The sequence below is a fragment of the Physeter macrocephalus genome, chromosome 5 (assembly GCF_002837175.3).
Source record: "Physeter macrocephalus isolate SW-GA chromosome 5, ASM283717v5, whole genome shotgun sequence".
Taxonomy (NCBI): domain Eukaryota; kingdom Metazoa; phylum Chordata; class Mammalia; order Artiodactyla; family Physeteridae; genus Physeter; species Physeter macrocephalus.
In genome coordinates, this window is record NC_041218.1 from 36341518 (window position 1) to 36360984 (window position 19467).

Below are 19467 nucleotides of genomic sequence, written 5' to 3' on the forward strand. Positions count from 1 at the left end.
CTTCAACAAGAGATGAGTCATTTTAGGGGGAGAAAGGACCTTTACAAGAGTTTAGTAGTTTACAAGAGTTTTAGTAGTTTATATTTGGATAAGAGGTAGTGACCTGAAGTTGACTTCCCTGCTTTTGATGTCTATATTTCTTTCATTTCAGGGTAATACTGGGCCATGATCCACCACAGATGATCTTGTTAACTAAAGCAGGAGAAATGCATTGATGAGGAGTTGGAGAAAATCCCCTAGGTTTGGCTGCACATTAAAATTGAGGTCTTTTACTAACTCTGATGGTGAAACAGCAATGATTATTGGAATATTCTTAAAATTTAAAAGGTATTAAGAAGCTAACAAAGCACAAGAGAATTTACCACATACAATTCTCTGATCATCATTCAATCCAATGTAATCATTAACCCAGTGGCCTGTCCCTAATATTCCAACATACGCAAATAACTGTCATGCACCTGTCAATTTTCATTGCCAAAACCAGTTATAAGTTTTATATCATTACTATTTTGTTACTCATAAAATATTTAACAAGGAATATGTTCATTTTATTTCCCCATTTCTTTTATTTATTTTTATTTTCTAGTACTGACTACAAACACATGCAGCTACTGTGATACATCAAATAAGGAGTACTCTGGAAAAGGGAAGAGGGAAAGGAATGGTAGGAGAAGTCATGATTTCAAATTGTTTTTTAGTAACAAAAAAGTTATAAATAGTCACAGGCTAGAACACCTCTGAGTACAGCCTCCACTTATCTCTATGTAGTTGAAGAAAGCAATAAATGTCTTAGATAAAGATAAAATTCATAAACTGAAAAAAAAATCTGTCCTTCTTTTCTTTGAATGTTCTAGCTTAATGCAATCATTTCTTTCTAACTCATCAATCCAATGCCTTCTTAGTCTCTTTATATTCTCTGGACATTAAAAAAGGGAAAACTCTGACATTATTTGCAATTGTTCACTGACAAGTGAAATTAACTATTGATGAGTTTCACCCTTCTGAATTCTACGTCTTTTATATATCATTATAGAATAGGTCTATCCCACCCAAAATAAATTTTAGGCATTGTAGCAGACAGACTCTAAGGTGGCTCACAGTGATCTCCACTGCCTGGTATTTATGCCCATAAGGCATACTCAATCCCTTCCCCTTGAGTGTGGGAAAGACCGGGGACTTACTTTTAACCAAGCAGGTACACCAAAAGTGATGGGATAACACTTCCATGATTGTGTTACATAAGACTGTAACTCCTATCTTGCTTGTAGACTCTACTGACCCTCTCCCTTGTTGACTTTGATAAAGCAGACTTTCATATGCAGAGACCTACATGGCAAGAAACTGAGGGCTGTCTCCAGTCAAAGGCCAGCAAGGAACTGAGGCCCTCAGTCCAACAACCATGAGCAACTGGATCTTGCCAAAACCACATGGATTGGAAGTGGATCCTTTCCCAGTTGAACCTTCAGATGAGACTTCAGCTGTGATTGGCACTGTGACCGCAGCTTGGGAGGGACTCTAAAGCAGAGTACCCAGCTAAGCCACACCCAGATTCCTGACTCAAAGAAACTATGAGATGATAAATGTGTTCTCCTAAGCTACTGATTTTTGGTAATTTGTTATGAAACAATAGATAACTCATACAGGTATCAACCAAAAAGTAAAGAGATTTGGGAAGAGGCAACTAGAAGCATCTAAAAGACCTACTTTAAGGGTAAACCAGAGAATTACTTTGGTTTAATCATTTCAAGATGACATGGGTAGGAATACATGATCTATAATGTCTTCCTCCATGTAGCTTCCTACTTATCCAGGCTAATCTAAGTTAACACAATTACTGTCTGAATACTATAGAGCTGCCAAAGTGCTGGACTTAGGAGCTTTCCCCACAAAATTATGTATGTCCCTTCATGACCAGGTTATTCTTAAAATCAGTTATTTCACCTTAGCACATAGCCATATGTCGCTATAAGAACTGTACAGGTTACTATACTATTTAATAATGACTCCCAAGAGTTTTAGTTGCTAAACTCAAGATCTAAGTCAAAATAATATTCCAATAACATCAATTAAGGGAGAGAGATTTTATATAGCCTTCAATATAGTCACAGTTCATGAAAAAAAAGTATTTAAGAGGAGTACATGCTAATCTCACCATGACTGCATTTGCACACACACATACACACATCTGTACAGACCACATATATACCAACATATATTCATACTGAGAATGTGTGCTATTATATGCTTGAATATTTACATAAATAAACCTATTAAGCATCTAGTTTTGCATTATTCAAAACTCAGGTCAAGTGTCATCTCCTCCATATTTTTTTCCTGAAGTTCATATTAGAATAGAACATTCCCATAGTTTGTTCTGCATTATACTTACATAGATACACACACACACACACACACACACAGACACACACACACACGCACATATATATCTCCCACTATATTTTAAGCTCCTTGATAGCAATACTAGGTACTCTTCAACTTTAAATTCCCAAAGACCTAGCACAGTACCTTCCTTGCATTCAGAGGTTTTTTAGAGAAATCCATATGAAGTTCAAATGAACTGTTACTTCTTCTTATTAATCTCACTAAAGAAAGGTAACATTCTTCACTAAAACCAAGTATCTTTTTCTTGATATGCACAATTTTCATAGTACATATAAATGAGTGTTTTGTGAAATAAACATGTGATGGGCATGTGCCCATACTGGCATGTTATCAACCTAAGACCAGGAGAGGGAATCCCTCAGCTGGGCAACCTGCTCTAAAATTAAACAGTGGTTAGGCTTTCTTTGTGTAGGGGGACTGTCTAGTGGGGAGGAAGGGCAGGAATTCTGATTCACTGAACACCAGGGACCCAAACTATGGTGAGGCTTTATAGTCTACAGCAACATTAGATAACACAGAAAAGATTTCTGGAGAATTAGGCTTCTCAAAGGATTTTCAAGGTCTCTGAATTCTCCACAGTCATCGTTATTATTATCTCTCCTGGAAACTCCTAGGCCTAGAAGTCCAGGTGCCTTTGCTGCCACTATGGGTTCATATTTTAGATTGATATAATATGCATGAGCTACAATCCAAGTCCAAAAGAGAAGATTCACACTTAAGTATGCACTTACTTAAGAAGATGCAAGAATACTTTATAGTCATTAATTTACTATTGATTCTGCATACTGGCTAGGAAAAAACATTCATTTCTTACATTTTAATACTGAATGAATTAAAAGATCTTTGACTATATAATAGGTTATATAATAAAATGCAAATATGAGAGCCATTTATTCATTCATCACTCATTTATTCTAACTTTTAGTGTAAGATATAAGGCAATGTGAAAGATGGTTTTAAAAAATTTAAATACTAGATCATGCATATTTAGTGACAGAAATCCACAAATTGGCGAAGGCTGAGCTATGATTCCTTGAAGTCAGTAGTGGTTATGAGCACAGACCTAGGGAACAGACCTGGGTCTGAGTTCTGACTTCACTACTTATTAGTTGGGTATCACTAGGAGAGATATCTTAATGTTTATATCCTTGTTTCCTCATTCATAATATATATGTCTCATAGAGTTGGGGTAAGAATTAAAGTAATCATTAATTCCAGCAATTATCATAGTTTCTTGCATATGCTCTATAAGATAAAGATGACAATGATAATGGTGATGGTGATGATGATGATGTAGGAGAAGACAGAGAAGGGAGGGTAGAGGAGGAGGAAGAAGGAAGAGAAGAAGAGGAGGACAAGGAAGAAGAAAACATATCCTATTTTGAAGCTGTCGTTAACAGGACAGCCATACTCTTACCTCACTGCCTCTTAAAATACTACCATTCGGCCTTGGACAAAGAAAGATGAAACATAGTCCCTGACCACAAAATCTCAAAGTCTACTGGAAAGCAGATCTATAACAACAGATTGTGTCACGTTATAATATAGATAAAAACAGAGTCCTTTGGGAACTTAGAAATGGCAACACACTAGTGCAACCAAATAAATCAATCTCCAGATATTACAAGAAATTCCAGGAACCTTGGGAATCCACCCTAAAAAAGAATTTAAATTTTAAAACTAAATTATAGAATGATTTTAACAAAATCATCATGATTTGATCTTCATGATTAGAATAAAATTCAATTGCTTTCAATAGGCTATTATATTATCACTTTTCAAATCCAGGCATGGATAGCATTTAAAATGAGAATGACGCTAGGTTTATTAGAACTGCACAATTATGTTTGTAGTTAGGAGTGAGGGAGGATAGACTGTGTTATGCAATTCCCAGTATTCTTTTCCTTACAAACCTACCTACTCCCCACGGCCAAACAATATGTCTCCAAATAACCACTTTGACCGTGGTTGGAAGGTATGCTTACATTATGCAAATTTTCTGGGCACACACACACACACACGCACGCACACACACACACACACACACACACACACACACACACGATGGGATAAGAATGGAAGAGAAGTCCATAAAAGGAAAATCAAGTCAAAAGTATTTTGATAAATCAGCTCCTAAGCATGTATGCTCATTTTGTAAATTCTCCCATAATTTCATACAGAAGACTAATTTCATCTTGTCAAAAAGTCTTTTAATGTATCTAAACTTCCCAGAAGCATGGATTCTGTATAGTTTAACATAATGTCAAAACTCTGTTTAATAAGAAAATGTTGTATATGGTAGAAAACTCAAATACTTACTTTACAAGGCTTTAAAAAATATTCTACAAACATTTATGTACTTCAGAATAAACACAAGACCTTTATCAAACTTTTATATTCCATACTGAATATTTTGTTTGTACACAAAGCTGAGAGAAGTAGTAAAATTGTCCATCTAACATTTATAAATGTGTAATATGTAGCTAGACACAGAGAACCAGATTATGTTCGAACAAGCTACTGACACATTAGCAAATATCATGCTATAAAAAAATCAATCTATGATGATAAAAGATCTTTATATAATTAAAATATATTTTACTAAATAAGTGATAAACATAACAGTTGGTTTTTCCGTATTGGTACTTTCATTAATTTTTAAAAAATCAACACTTTTATTGCTATGCAATATATGTAGTTGACCACACAAGAAGTGGCAAAACCTCAAAAATATCTGTTTATTTTAAAATTTCTAGTGATTTATTAATTTCTTATTTTGACTGTAAACTGTTCTTTACCTCAGTTCAATACTAATTGTCAGCTTCAAAATAAATCAGAGTAAGAACAGGCAAACAAACTTGTGGAAAAAAAATCAAGAAACCTAAAACATTAATTACAAATTGTTAATTACACTTTCTGGAAACATACAAATGAGTCATTTCTGTATCATATTGATAACTGATGAGTACTTTACCACTCCTTAAAAATTGTGTATATTCAAATGCTACCTATACTATAGCATATAAAAAGCCTTAGATCTACTAAGCTTTCAGGCTGATCCATCAGCTTAGGAAATGTTTGCAAAATTTTTTAAAATGCAGTGTAAACATTTCAGCCCTGAACCTTCTTTCTATGCCTTTGAACCTTCTCTTTCATGTGCAATACCTGAAGGCCCACTGAGAATAGCTGCTGAAAGCCCCAAAGACGGGTAAAACAGAATTTCTGACTCAGGAAATAAAGATCAGCTGAATAGGATTCCCATATGGCAATCCAGATCAATGGAAAAGCAAGGCCAGAATTTTACAGTATCTATCCTATACAGTACAACATGAAGGTTGTATTTCATTGCCGGTAACAAAACTCCCAGTTGCCAAGAAAAAAAAAAAAAAGGAGATACAAAGATTGTAAATCCAGTAATGAGAAACTACACTTTATTTTGACATTTTGCTCTAAGTGGAATTAAAAACTCCACTACCTTTACTTGGAATCACTGATATGGTAAACAATTTCTGCAACCAAACAACTGCATTCTGCTAAAAGAACTGAAGCAGTAATGAGAAGTGGATTAATATTTAGGGAAAATCCTTACACATTTCCAGCAACTATCATCTTAGATGGTAATGGTTTAATGTGCTTTATGCCAAGAAAAATAGTGATTGGCTTTCAAGTTTTGTGAAGAAAAACTCAGAATAGACCTATTAATAATCTATAATCAAATTATAAAACAACCCAAAACATTTTATTACAATGCTGTTAAGTTCTGATGGACTCAACAATCTGTGCGGAACAGGAATTACCTCTACAATACCCCTACTGCGTGGCACTCCAGTTGGTATTTCAATATTTCCTTACATAGGCACTACCTCACAAGGCAATCCTTTCCCGTTTCAGACACGTTTTTATTCTCAGCATATCTATAACTGAATAACTTGCATCTATTTGGTCCTATTCTCACTACTGAGGCTACATAAATTCCCTGTTCTACATAACTATTCTTTAAAATATTGTGCACTATCAAACCTCCCCAAGCCTCCTTAACTCTGTACTGAACAGCCCAGTTCTTCGTCCCAGTCTTCTTACAACATTGTTTCCCAATCCTTTGAAACCAGGTTTACCTCCAGATAAACTTCAGTTTCAATTAAAGAGTGACTTTCAAAATTGAATACAGTACTACTACAGACATGGTTTATCACAACACCCCCTGCATCTAATCTAGCCAACAAGTTCTTAAGAGTTTGCATTAGATTTTTACAATCAAGACCCATATATTCACTGACCAGTAGGTCTCTTCTCTTGGATTTCCTACAGATTTCTCAAACTCAAAATGTCCAAAACGGAATTTATCCTCTCCCTTGCCCTTCACTTCTCTACTTCATCACACTCCTGACACACTTCTCCTCCTAATTTTCCTATATCAATGTCTAGACTACCTCCTTCACCTCGTATCTATCACCCAACTCCACAAATCTACCAAGCAGTTTAAGAGTTTGGGCTCTAAGCCAAACTTATAGAGTCTAAATTATTGCTCTGCCCTAACCAGTTGTGGCCTTAACAAGTAACTGAGCCTCTCCGTGACTCAGTTTCCTCATTTGTAAAATGGAATTAAAAATAACATTTTCCTCATGAGGCTGCTGTAAGGACTACATTCATATACACAGCGTGCTTGGTAGAGTCATCAGCCCATAGCCCATAGCCCAGAGTGCACAGTAAATGTTAGCTGCTATTATAATCCTTATTACCACTGCCTTAGTATCTCTCACATCTGTTTATCATTCTCATCACGGCTTATTAATTAGTTCAGGTCCTTCATTGCTTTTCACCCAGATTATTGTTGCAGCTTCAAAACTGTTGTCTCTGCTTCCCTCCTTGTCACACTCGTTTTTATAACTTTGATCATGCCACCCCCCAGTTCCAAATGCCTTGATGGTTTATTACTGTTCTTAGGATAAATGTAAATTAGTGAGTATGGTATACAAAACCCTAGATAATCTGGTACATTTCTCTAGCCACATTGATCCCCTCTGTTCTCCTAGCACGTGATGCTTAAGTCACACTGATTTATCTCCTCTGTTTTTCTAGCATGTGATGTTTGAACCACATTTGATCAACTTTAATTTGTTCCCAGAGACTCTCAATGTTTTTCTTTTTTCTTTTTTTTTTTTTTTTTGGGTGGGTTACTGAAATTGACCAAAATACTCTGAGACTCTGCTACCCACCCACCTACTCATCCCATCTTATGAATGCTTATCTTCCAGTAGAAAAGGACTAAATGATAGGAGATGCCATTACACAGGAATGTTTTCATGGGTTGTCTGTTCATCTGCTTTAGCAAGAATGATACAGATCAGTTTTCTTCAAAGTATGGCTGAAAAATCAGCAGCATCAGCATCACCTGGGAGCTTGTTAGAAATGTTAATTATCAGGCTCCACACAGACGTACTGAATTAGAATTTCTGGGGGCGGGGCCCAGGAATCTCTTTTGTAACAAGCTCTCTGGGTGATTCCTACTCCTGCCAATATTTGAGATGCTCTAATGAAAATGATTCATGGTTGATTTTTCACTCATGATTTACCACCTGTAAGACATGCAAGAGCCAAAAAATACTATTGATACAAATACAAATTAACACATTAAGTAAAGGATACAATCCTGAAAAAAACATGATGATGAATCTACATTAATCATTTATAATTCACAAGCAAATTAGCAGCATTTAAACACCATGACCAATTTAAGACAGCCCACCTGATATACTGATAACAAAACATTCTGTGAGAAAACACTGGTCATTCCAGCCACCTGTTTCTTGGGCAATGAGCAGTTGGAGTTCTACAACTTACCAAGTATTTCATCGCACTTCGACTTCTGATAAATTACTAGTATCTTCAGTAGACTCTAGTAATCAGTTTTATGTTGGCAATGCTGTATTTCAGTAAGCTTTCATATCCAACTTAGGTTTACTAGTAAGTAGTCCTTAGTTGTTCATGGAAGCAAAAACCTGTGCAAACCTGTGCAAATTTTTTTCACTTGTGAAAATGAAAGAATGGATTTGCATTTGGGATTAATTTAATTCTAAAATGGACTGTCCTTCCCAATCAGGAGGTGGCCAACCACTTTGACAATCATTGCTCGAAAGAGCCAGAAAAACCTTCATTTCCATCACTGGTACATGAATCAGCCTGCCTGTAACAATTCAGGGTTTTCTTCTGGGAAGCCTCTCCTCTCCCCATACACACATTCTGTGGTAGTTGTCCCTTCTCTGTCTATCTTTAGCATGCTGTGCAAACCTCTGTAACTGTACTTACGGGGTAGTGAAAAATCTGTTAACTTTTGTGTCTGTCAAGATCTTTTCAAAGCTTGATTCTGCCTAAGTAAAGAAAGAAGTAGTCAAAAAAATTCTAGGCTGATATATAACCAGTCATTTACTATACCTGTCTATTCTTAGCTTCATCACATGCTTTTTTCTATCTTCAATCATTTTGAAAACCATTAATTTTTCCCATTTTGAAAATCATGCTTTAATGATGACAAATTTCACAGAGAGTAAGAAATTATGCATAAGGACAGTATGAGTGGCATAAATTCTCTATTAATTCATTCATAATCTAGCATGAGAACACAGTTTCTATTAAAACTTCACATTCTTTTTTGCCATTCTTATTCATAAATGTTACAAAACCTTAAACCACTGTGAACCCAGGAAACAGTAAGTGGAAATACAGTAAAAGGCTATGGTAGAAAAACAACTATACAGGGAATCAAAAGATCCAGGTGTTAACCTCGGCTTGACTAATAAACACTAGTTAAACTATCTTAGCAAGACCTCAGATTCTCCAACTCTAAAATACAAGTTTAAAGTAATTAATGGGAAATAATGAAGGTACTTGTCCCAGAGGTGGCTATCAAGATCAAATAAAGTAATGCAAATAATGTATACTGTAAACATTCATACATGCATTCACTATTTTAATTATATAACAATAAATAAGGGAATATAGGGTGACCCAAAGTAGAATCATTTGTAGACCAAAGTAAAAATTTTCTCTTGAAATAGCAAAATTATTTTCACCAGCCAGGTTTAGAGAGTTATGTAGATGCAGGTTCTTGTTAAAGCTTCTGCAATTGACTCTGAGCACATGTCATGTAAAACACTGGGGTGGGTCGGCGCTGTCCCAGCTTCCACAGGTATCGGCCAAAGGATAATCTTAGATTGGGACATGGGGAAGGCATGAGCGCCCTTGAAGGATGGGAGACAAATGGTCCAAAGCTTTAGTAAGAGGTAATTCTCTCGTGAAGACAACTCATCTCCAAGCTCCTCACATTGCCTCTAATCACTCTTCTTCCACGTGCATTCTTAATCAAAATTACCCTATTTAAAATTTTAATCTTATATACTTTACTGTTATTTTTGCTTTTTGTATACTATACTTCCTTATCCAACTTTCAGCTTCTAATTTTTGTGTCACCTTTTATTCTATTAACTCTTACCCCTACTTTCTGGAATTGTAGTTCTCGTCTTTTTTTCCCGCTATTGTTCTCATTTATAGCTACCATTTTAAATGTGTTAAATGTTTTCAAATGTTTAATTCAATTTCTGATTTTTATAATATTCTAGTCTTCTTAAACTTTTTCCTTTTGTCACTTCTGCATTCTATTTATTTTTTTTATGATATGTGTTTTTTGGCGGAGCAAAAAGTCCGGAAAAGAGCTAAAAGTAAAGAGAGTCATTATAAACCAGAAGGGATGGTAGTTTCCTTCCTTGCAACTGCTTTTTCTGCCACTCTGATTCCCCAAAAGATTCCCTGGCCTAGTCCTGGATGGCTCTCCAAAATATCTTTAGCTCCCAGGGGACAAAGCCAACAAAAAATTCCCTCCCCAAGGGCCATAAGGCTCATTCTGCAAATGGCACCTGGTTTTGCTCCAGTGGTGTCATTTGTTAACTTCTCATGTTATCCAGGCTTTATACTAGCCATTCTGTCTATTTTAAAATTCGTAATTCCAAAATATAACCCCAATAGACTTGGGGTCGTTATGACCTAAATGACCTAAAGGGAATGAGGAGACCTTATAACCAGAGGGATGATATAAAAATAAGTGTTTTATAAATATCATTCCAGCTGCTATGTTACAGAACCTACTAGAGAGGTATAAAAGTGTCCATGAAGAACTCAATCATTCATTCAACAAATATGTATTAAGCAACTACCATGTGCCTGTACTCTGGTAGGCACTGATATAGCAGGGGAAAAAAATAAGAAAAACCACATACCAGAAATATGTACAGTTAATACTTATTTCAGAAGACTATATTGCATTTGCCAAGCAACAGCTGGGAGTGCCTTAGACACTGACAGTGGTTCTGGACATGGAGAAAAGTAGATTCACTAAGGTGATACTTAGAAAGTCAAATGGACACTTAGTAATCACTGATTCAAAACAAAACAAAACAGTTGTAGGTTATGTTCTTTTCTGTTTCACACAAAGTTTATAAATTTTCAATTGCTTAAAGTAGAGAACTCTATTTCTTTTCTTTATTTCAGTTCTTCCATGAATTCAGTCTTTCTATTTGGTTACTGTATTCAACCTCTGATTTCTCTAATATAAGTCAGAATTTTAGAATGATATAACTTCAATATTTTCAGGCAATCAGGCTCTAAAATCCACCAGCCATCACTATTAGGTTCATTCTGAGATCTGAACATCAATAACTCTAAGACACTGTGGCGTTAGAAAGAACACAATTTAACCTTCTTGAAGGAAAGCAATACTTTACATTCCAACCAAGAAACTCAAAGAAGAAAGATTATCCAGGAAGAGATGCAGAGTATACTGTTGAAAGCATTCAAATCTGTAGCACAAGGAAAAATTAGGGATTTAAAAACATAAATTTGGAGCTGTTGTATCAAAGGATTTAACTGAAGTTGTGGAAATGAATAAAGTCAAATAGGAAACTGTATAATAATAAAATAAAGAGTACTATATATTTTAGTCCTTCTCATAATCAAACTCACAGAGCTGTACTTTGATGATATATCTTTGGGCTTTACAGAAATACACAAAAGAGCCCCTTCAGGAAATCTATTGCTGGAATGTGGTCGAGGACATAGCCTCTTACATAGCACTCATTACTCTCATGTAAGGCCTGACATGAGAAATCTCTTTTAGAATTTAGTCCAAGGAATGGCATTCCCTTTCCTGAAAAATGGTATTCTTCCTTGTTTTTCAAAATGGATATTCTAAAACTAACTACATTCCACTTTAACTGCCAGGAACCTCAGAAGCAAATTAGGAGCTTAAGTATAGGTCTCTACGTCTTTGCTTTTGGTAGACATCTGTCATTGTAGTGACCTTCTGTGCTGCATCCTGTATATGCATGAATTCCTGTGTCCTTTTATCAACTGCTGCGTAACAAACAACTCCCAAACTCAGTAGCTTAAAACAACTATTCCTCATGATTCTGTGAGTAAGCTGTGTGGTTCTTATATGGATCTGGCACGGGCTCACTCATGCAGCTGCATTCACCTGGTAGGTCAGCTCTGGGCAGAGTTCCCTTGGGCCTACTGGGCCTTGAACAAGCCAGATCTCTCCATGTGGCCTTTCATCTTCAGGAGGCTAGACCAGACTTCTTCACGTGGTGACAACAACATTCCAAGAAGGCAAGCTCCAACGTGCAAGCACTTATCAACTGTCTACTTGAATCATATCTGCTTATGTCCCACTGGCCAAAGTAAGTCACATACACAAGCCAGAGTCACTGTGGGAGGGTGTGGATACTGGAAGGTGTGACTCATTGCAGACCACTAGAGTAACTATCTACCATAGCAGCTCCCTAATAGGGCTGTTACTTATTCTTCTTCCAATCCTTCGAATACTTGAATGTTATTCTTTAACAAAGTTTATTTCCTCTCCGCTCCATATCTTATCTTTTTCAGAGCTAAAATATCCCTTATGGGTGTTCTAAGCTCATAGTAGTCCAACATATCAGTGAATGAATGCTTATGTAGGATTCAAGAGTATTTTAAAATTTAAAATGCACCATATGCCACAGCAAATGCTCACTCCTAAATTCTTAAAGCTCTCATAAAAGGAATAAAAATTCCTTTGAATTTAAGTTGCAAAAGCCTTTACAAACATCAGGGCCAATTAGTTCTCCCACCAGGAAGAAATGCATCATTCCACTGGTGATGTCCCACACTCAAGCTCTTGAGGTACTTTGTATCTCTAATCAATACTGAATGTATTATCATAAAGTGTCCAAAATGCCTGAAATCTTAAAGTCAGAAAGAGAACCATTATCTACACTGAGTACTTTTACACAAAGTACTCCAATTAGCAAGACAAGAGGATGCTGAAAAAATATAAAAATGTTAATCTGAAGAACACAGTAAATAATATAAACAAAATGGCAAAAAGAAATCACCAAAGAAAAGGTGTAAAGATGAAAAGAATTCATTAAACTTGTTTCATCTTACAAGTTGTTACTATTTTTAAGATGCCCTATGATAATTTAAAGATAAGTTGAATAGGCATTAAAAAAATTAAACTCTTAAGGACATGACTATACTTCTTGTGATTAGTTTTAATATGCACTTTTTATCCCATTGGCTTTTTTAAAACACCAACTGCAAATTCAATTCAAGACTGTAAGTTTTTGTGAAAATGAATGTGTTTTGGAAAAAGGTTGTGCATATGTGACTTGAAGGGTAACTAAACTGATATCAGGTAAGGTAGGTATCTTTGGACTGCCGAGGTTTGCACTATGACTAGGGCACACATAACTAAAAAAAAAAGTCAAAACAGACCTTCTGGCTGCAATTATGATGCCAAACAAGATGTTGTTCTGTGAATAGGTGGCGAAACGCTTCAGAGATTTTCCACCAGGGGAGACAAAATGTGGAACTCTACTTATGCACAGAAGACTTTTTTTGTTGTTGTTAAATTAGGCCAACAGCAGAGTTATTTTTAGATTACTTACTTCACTTTCTCTTCTTAATGGGCTGGTATACAAAATAGGACAGAAAACGCACCATATGCCACAGCAAATGCTCAAATCCTAAATTCTTAAAGCTCTCATGGAAATAAAAGATATCTCTATCTTGAAGTATGAGGTTTGCATTCAGATGCAATTAAGACTATAACTAATCTGACAGATCTTTATCAGTTAACAACAAATTAATCATATATATCTATTTTAAAAAACAATATTTTGGAGTTTTTTTCCTTTAATCATTTTTAGTAAAATAAATAAGTTGTAAGGGAAGAGATAAAGTGTGAATGAATGCGTTGACTTACATTTATGATTAAAAGTTAACATTTAAATCATACAGCATTTTCAAATTCTACAGTGACTAACGTAGTTCTTGATTTCCTAAAGTTACAAAATTTAGATGACTCAGCCACTTGCTCTTTCATAAAATCAACCTAAAGTCTCTTCAGGCAGGCTCAATTTTATAGAAAGATAAAGTTTCAAAATTTACTCTTTGTATTTCAACATGATGCATTCTCATTTTATGACTGCAATCATGCTCCACAAAACTATACTATTATTTTGATTTATACTACTATTATAATTATGAAGATGACACAGAATGCATAACATTAAAGACATATATATGTGCATAATATATGCTATTGGAATAAAAAAATAACTGATTTAAAAAGAAATTTTCCCCACCCTTATTATTAATGACATACATAATTCAAACTATATTATGAAATATGAAAAATTATTTAAAAAGAGATTAATAAAGTCAAAAAATATCCTTAATATAGCAGAACATTCACCATGTTCTTTGAAATGCCCTGATTTTATTGAAGCAATAAAACTGCAGGACAACAAAAGATCTGACACCTTTTTGGTGTCTAACCCACTGCACCTAGTTTACAAGTAGGAGGAGAAAACAAAGTGCTTATTCCCTTTTAAAAAATCAAGTAAAATATCTAAAGTTTTGCTATTATTTTATTATTTTGTTAAATTATAGTATTGTGAGTTCTTCATACATTAAATGTATAAGTCTATTTTTTCCCTAAAAACAGGGCAGACAAATATTGCTAGATATAGTTCACCATTCTAAGTAACCTAGTTTTAAAAAGATAAAATACAGCAATTAAATGAAACATGTTTAAACCAATATAGATATTTAGGCATATAAAAATTAATTTCTAAATAACACTGGTATGCTGATAAGTTGGAATTTGCCAACAAAACAATTTTAACATGTAGCCTAAAGAGACAAATGTATGATGCAAAACTAGGAAACTAAAGAATATTATGATTGTTTTAAATGTTGCTAAACTAATAGTACTAATGAAATTCCATTTACAAAGACTAACTTACACATACATAATTTTTACATTTAAAAATATACTTAGATAATCTGCATTTTGATATAATCCTAAACACCTTAATTCTGACATGTAACCTCTAAGAATTATCAGATCTAATGGCAGGAAGAAAAATACTAGGTTGGACACAAAAAAATAGTTCTTAAAACTTTAAAGAAATCATAATACCTTGCCAATAAAATTATTAACAAAAGCAAAGTACTGAATAACTAAAAATTTAAAAGGCTGCTTTTAGAGAAGAGTAGACTTTGATTGGGAAAGAGAAACAGACAGGTATATGCATTCAGAACCTCTCCACACTTTGTGGCACACACTGGTCTTGGTTCTGAAATAAATTCCATGTCTAAACTGCTGTTAAGTAATTCTTCATATAGTCGAGTCAATTAATTTTAAAGAGACCAACCCTGAAGATAAGAAACAAGGAAGAGGCTATGTCCTCTAAATAAAATTATAATGCTAGACTTTTATTGACCATTAAACCTGCTTCATATGCTTTTTTTTCCCCTCAAGTAAATAATCAAGTTGGCAGGTATATGGAAGAAAACTTTAAAGTAGCAGCAAAATATACTGACATTCTTATCAGGTGATATGACAATGTCTAAGCAGTTTAGTTTTATTTTTATCTTTCCCTGGTTGCTAAATTCACATTTAAATTACTTAACACCAATTTCACGATATATTTACTTTAGAATTTCACTAATGTTGACCTCTAAGAAAGTACAACGGAAGCCCAATTTTCTATATTTTATGGATAGATATTTCTAGGGCTGGACTAGATCTTGGAAACTACCATTACAGAACTTGTGTATTGGTTTCAATTCATCCATTATTCCCACTCAAAATGAGGCCCCTCCCATAACACAATATTGTTAGAAGAGTTACCAAGCACACACAGTAAGCACCTTTTGAGCACGTGCTTTTTATTAGGGGATCACTAACATATGCTCCCAACATCCACGAGCTAAAGAATATGTACCACTTGCCAAACCTTTCTTCCACTGAGCACATATCTACTCAGTAAATAATGATTTCCAGACAAATGGGAAAGGAAATTGTGCTTCTTTGACTAAATTATCTATTGTATTTTCCTAGTACTGAAGGAGAGGGAAAAGACATAAATGTGAAACATCTTCAAAATATTCTTCCTAGTGCTTCCTTAGTGCCTGAAACCTATAAGGAAAAGTCCAATATTTTCAACCTCATTTCCTCAGCGTGCACATGTAAAATGGTGGTCAACGGTATACACAGGATAGTGTATTACAGGATACAGCAGTACTCTGTGAAGAGCTCACATCACAGAAAACAACGGTCTGAGCCATAAGACACAAAGGAGAGGATCCCAATTCCAACAGAAAATAGTAATTAATTAGCCTTATTATAAAAATAGAAAATTACGCCATTTTAGAACCAGAAAAGCTGCCTTCCTAAATTTAAAACACAGCCAAGTTAAGAGTAAAATTCTCAGCTTAGCTGTAGGCTCAGGAAGAGGTCCTCAGAACAAGAGAGCAGCAACTCAGTGAAAGTACCTATGATTACAAATTAAATGATATGCAGATCATGTTATCCATATCCATTACCGAAATACAAGAAAAATATTAACAGGGGAGTCAGAATGATACCCAGAAAGGAGGAATCTTTTAAATGTATTACATAAGACTGCTTACAAAACATATTTCTCCAGAAAATGGGAATTCGTTTAAATGATGAATTTATTAACTAAAAAAATCATGTTTAAAGCCATATATATCAAAACTTTATACCGTATTGATTATATATATATGATATATATATATGAAAAAAATACTGTAAAACTGAGACAATCTTAAAATAGGGCAACATCTAGTTTTGCCACATCTAATAGCTTCAAAGAACTTCATGAATAAACAATTGTAGCTTCACTTACAAATACCACAAACAAAATTCAAAATTAATTTTTAAGTTTCAGGTTTCAAGTTTCCAAGGACATACTGGTTCAGGCAGAGACAATATTTGACTTCTGAGCACATCCACAAAATCAGATTTTCCTCTAAAGAATATTACTGGATCAGCTGTTTGTAACTTAACTGCCTAACCAAAGCGGGCAAGAAATGAGGAACAGGATATATTTGTTTCTGGTAAACTGCCTATTTCCCTTTCTTCCAGGTCCTCAGAATTCATGGAGTATGGTATGAGGGATGCCCCCTTAGCAGAACGGGTGGCTCCATCCTACACCCTGGTACTGTTTTTTAAGATGAGAAACATACAAAACAAAGCCAACAAACAAAACACCCCTGCAGAAAAAAAAAAAAAAAAAGTGGAGGAAGGTGCTAGGAAAAAGCACAGTCATAAGATCCATAGTTATCGCTGAAGGAAGGGCATCTACTATCTGGCAGCTACTGTGTAGGGAATCTTACAAATGTTATTTTTAATTCACACACAAAAAAACCCACTATATAGAATTTTCATCCATATTTTACAGATGAGAAAATCAAGTTCAGAGATCAAATAACTTGCCCAAGTTCACACAGTCAGCATATGGCCGAGCCTCGGATTTGCTCTCCATCTGTCTAATGCCAAGCCCTCCTCTTGCCATGCTGTCAAGCCCACATCTAAGTTAACAAATATTCCTGCTGGGCTTCCACTGTGTGTACCCATGCTACAAAGAACTACGAAAGAAACAGAAGACATCGCCTTTGCCCTCCATGCGGTTAACATCTAAGAGGCATTCTGAAGATTCAGGTGCCCAATTCATGATAGGCAGTGTGGTTTACAGCGAGGGAAGAGCACTAGGCCAGGGGGAGGGAGAGGACTCGCTCTGGGCTGTGCTACTTACGAGCCATACAACCTTGGGTAAATAAGCATTTCTATTATTTCCTCATCTGCAGAGAGCAGAGACTATAACATCTGCCTTAATTATCTCACAGAATTAGTTCAAAGATCCAATTAGATAATAAACCTGTGGAATGGGAGCGACTGACAAGGGCTTAATTTCCAAAATATACACACAGCTCATACAGCCCAATCTGAAAAAAAAACAAACAAACAACCCAATCAAAAAATGGGCAGAAAACCTAAATAGACGTTCCTCCAAAGAAGACATACAAATGGCCAACAGGCACATGAAAAGATGCTCAACATCCCTAATTATTAGAGAAATGCAAGCCAAAACTACAGTGAGGTATCACTTCACACTGGTCAGAATGGCCATCATTAAAAAGTCTACAAATAATAAATGCTGGAGAGGGTGTGGAGAAAAAGGAACCCTCCTACACTGTTGGTGGGAATGTAAATTGTTACAGCCACTATGGAGAACAGCACAGAGGTTCCTTAAAAAACTAAAAATAGAGCTACCATATGATCCAGCAATCCTAACCCTGAGCACATATCCGGAGAAAAATGTGGTTTGAAAGGATACATGCACCCTGCATGCATTGTTCACTGCGGCATTGTTTACAACAGCAAAGACATGGAAGCAACCTAAGTGTCCATTGACAGATGAATGGATAAAGATGTGGTATATATATACAATATTACTCAGCCATAAAAAAACAATGAAATAATGCCATTTGCATCAACATGGATGGACCCAGAGATTATCATACTAAGTGAAGTAAGTCAGACAGAGAAAGACAAATATCATATGATATCACTTATACGTAGAATCTAAAAAAAAATGATACAAATGAACTTATTTACAAAACAGAAATAGATTCACAGACATAAGAAACAAACTTATGGTTACAAAAGGGGAAAGGTGGGGGGGGATAAATTAGGAGTTTGGGATTAAAATACACACGACTATATATAAAATAGATAATCAACAAGGATTTACTGTATAGCACAGGGAACTCTACTCAATATCGTGTAATAACCTATAATGGAAAAGAATCTAAAAATGTGTGTGTGTGTGTATATATATATATACACAGTCATATATATATTCAGTCATATATATATATGAACACATATATGACTGAATCACTTTGCTGTACACCTGAAACAAGCACAACATGGTACATTGACTATATTTCAATAAAAAATTTTTTACAAAGAGCCTTATTAGCTACTAAATATTTTAGAAATATGAAATGCTAATACTGCTTTGCAAGTGTCCATAGTCTTGTCGTTACAGAACTTTGGACAGATATCTGAATTCGGCAATAAAAGGATTAGCTGACTCACTTTTGTGTCCCCTCCTTTTTGTTTTGCTTTAATTTGTCTTGTTTAGAGAGTTAGTGCTGTAAGGGTGAAGGATTAACCAACTGGTTCTGGTTCTGGTTCTGGCTCTGGCTCCCTGCATGGTTCTGAAGGTGGGACCCATGACTAAACCACTTTTCCTCACTACAGCTGCACCCAAGCCCGTCCAGGTGCAAGCTCACTGTTAGCCGAAAGGTAAGGTAGCCCTATTCCCCTCTCTTCTCTCCTTCATTTCCTTTTCTCCCTTCTTCATAAGCTATCTTATAAAATTAGAACTCCATGCTCAAGTGTCCATCCACTCTCAAACCCAAAGCTGTACCTCAAATTATAAATTCTTTCTTTCTGTCAACTCAAAGAAAAGTATGAGAGACCCATTCCCTGAGGGAGACTGGAGGAACTAGGTTCAGAAACCAGGTGATGAAGAGATTCTCTGAGGAGGTGGAGAATTTGCAAAACAAGAAACAGTCTTTTGCTGACTGGAAAGCTTCCTAAACTAGGCTGTACCAACCACAAGCATTTAAAATAAATGAACTAATTTTCTG

The 19467-nt window shown here is 35.3% G+C and overlaps 1 protein-coding gene across 26 annotated transcripts in view; it reads right to left on the reverse strand.

Annotated features, from left to right (window-relative positions):
• The window catches only part of FOXP2 (forkhead box P2), a 536717-nt gene that overhangs the window by 496923 nt on the left and 20327 nt on the right, over positions 1 to 19467 (reverse strand). For 4 of the 26 annotated variants that reach the window (XM_055084885.1, XM_055084883.1, XM_055084882.1 and 1 more), the window contains one exon: positions 8710 to 8771. The exons of the other annotated variants lie outside the window; for them this stretch is intronic. The gene's annotated coding sequence lies outside the window, so the exon portion shown is untranslated. The remainder of the gene's footprint in view (positions 1 to 8709; positions 8772 to 19467) is intronic. 26 annotated transcript variants of the gene reach the window in all.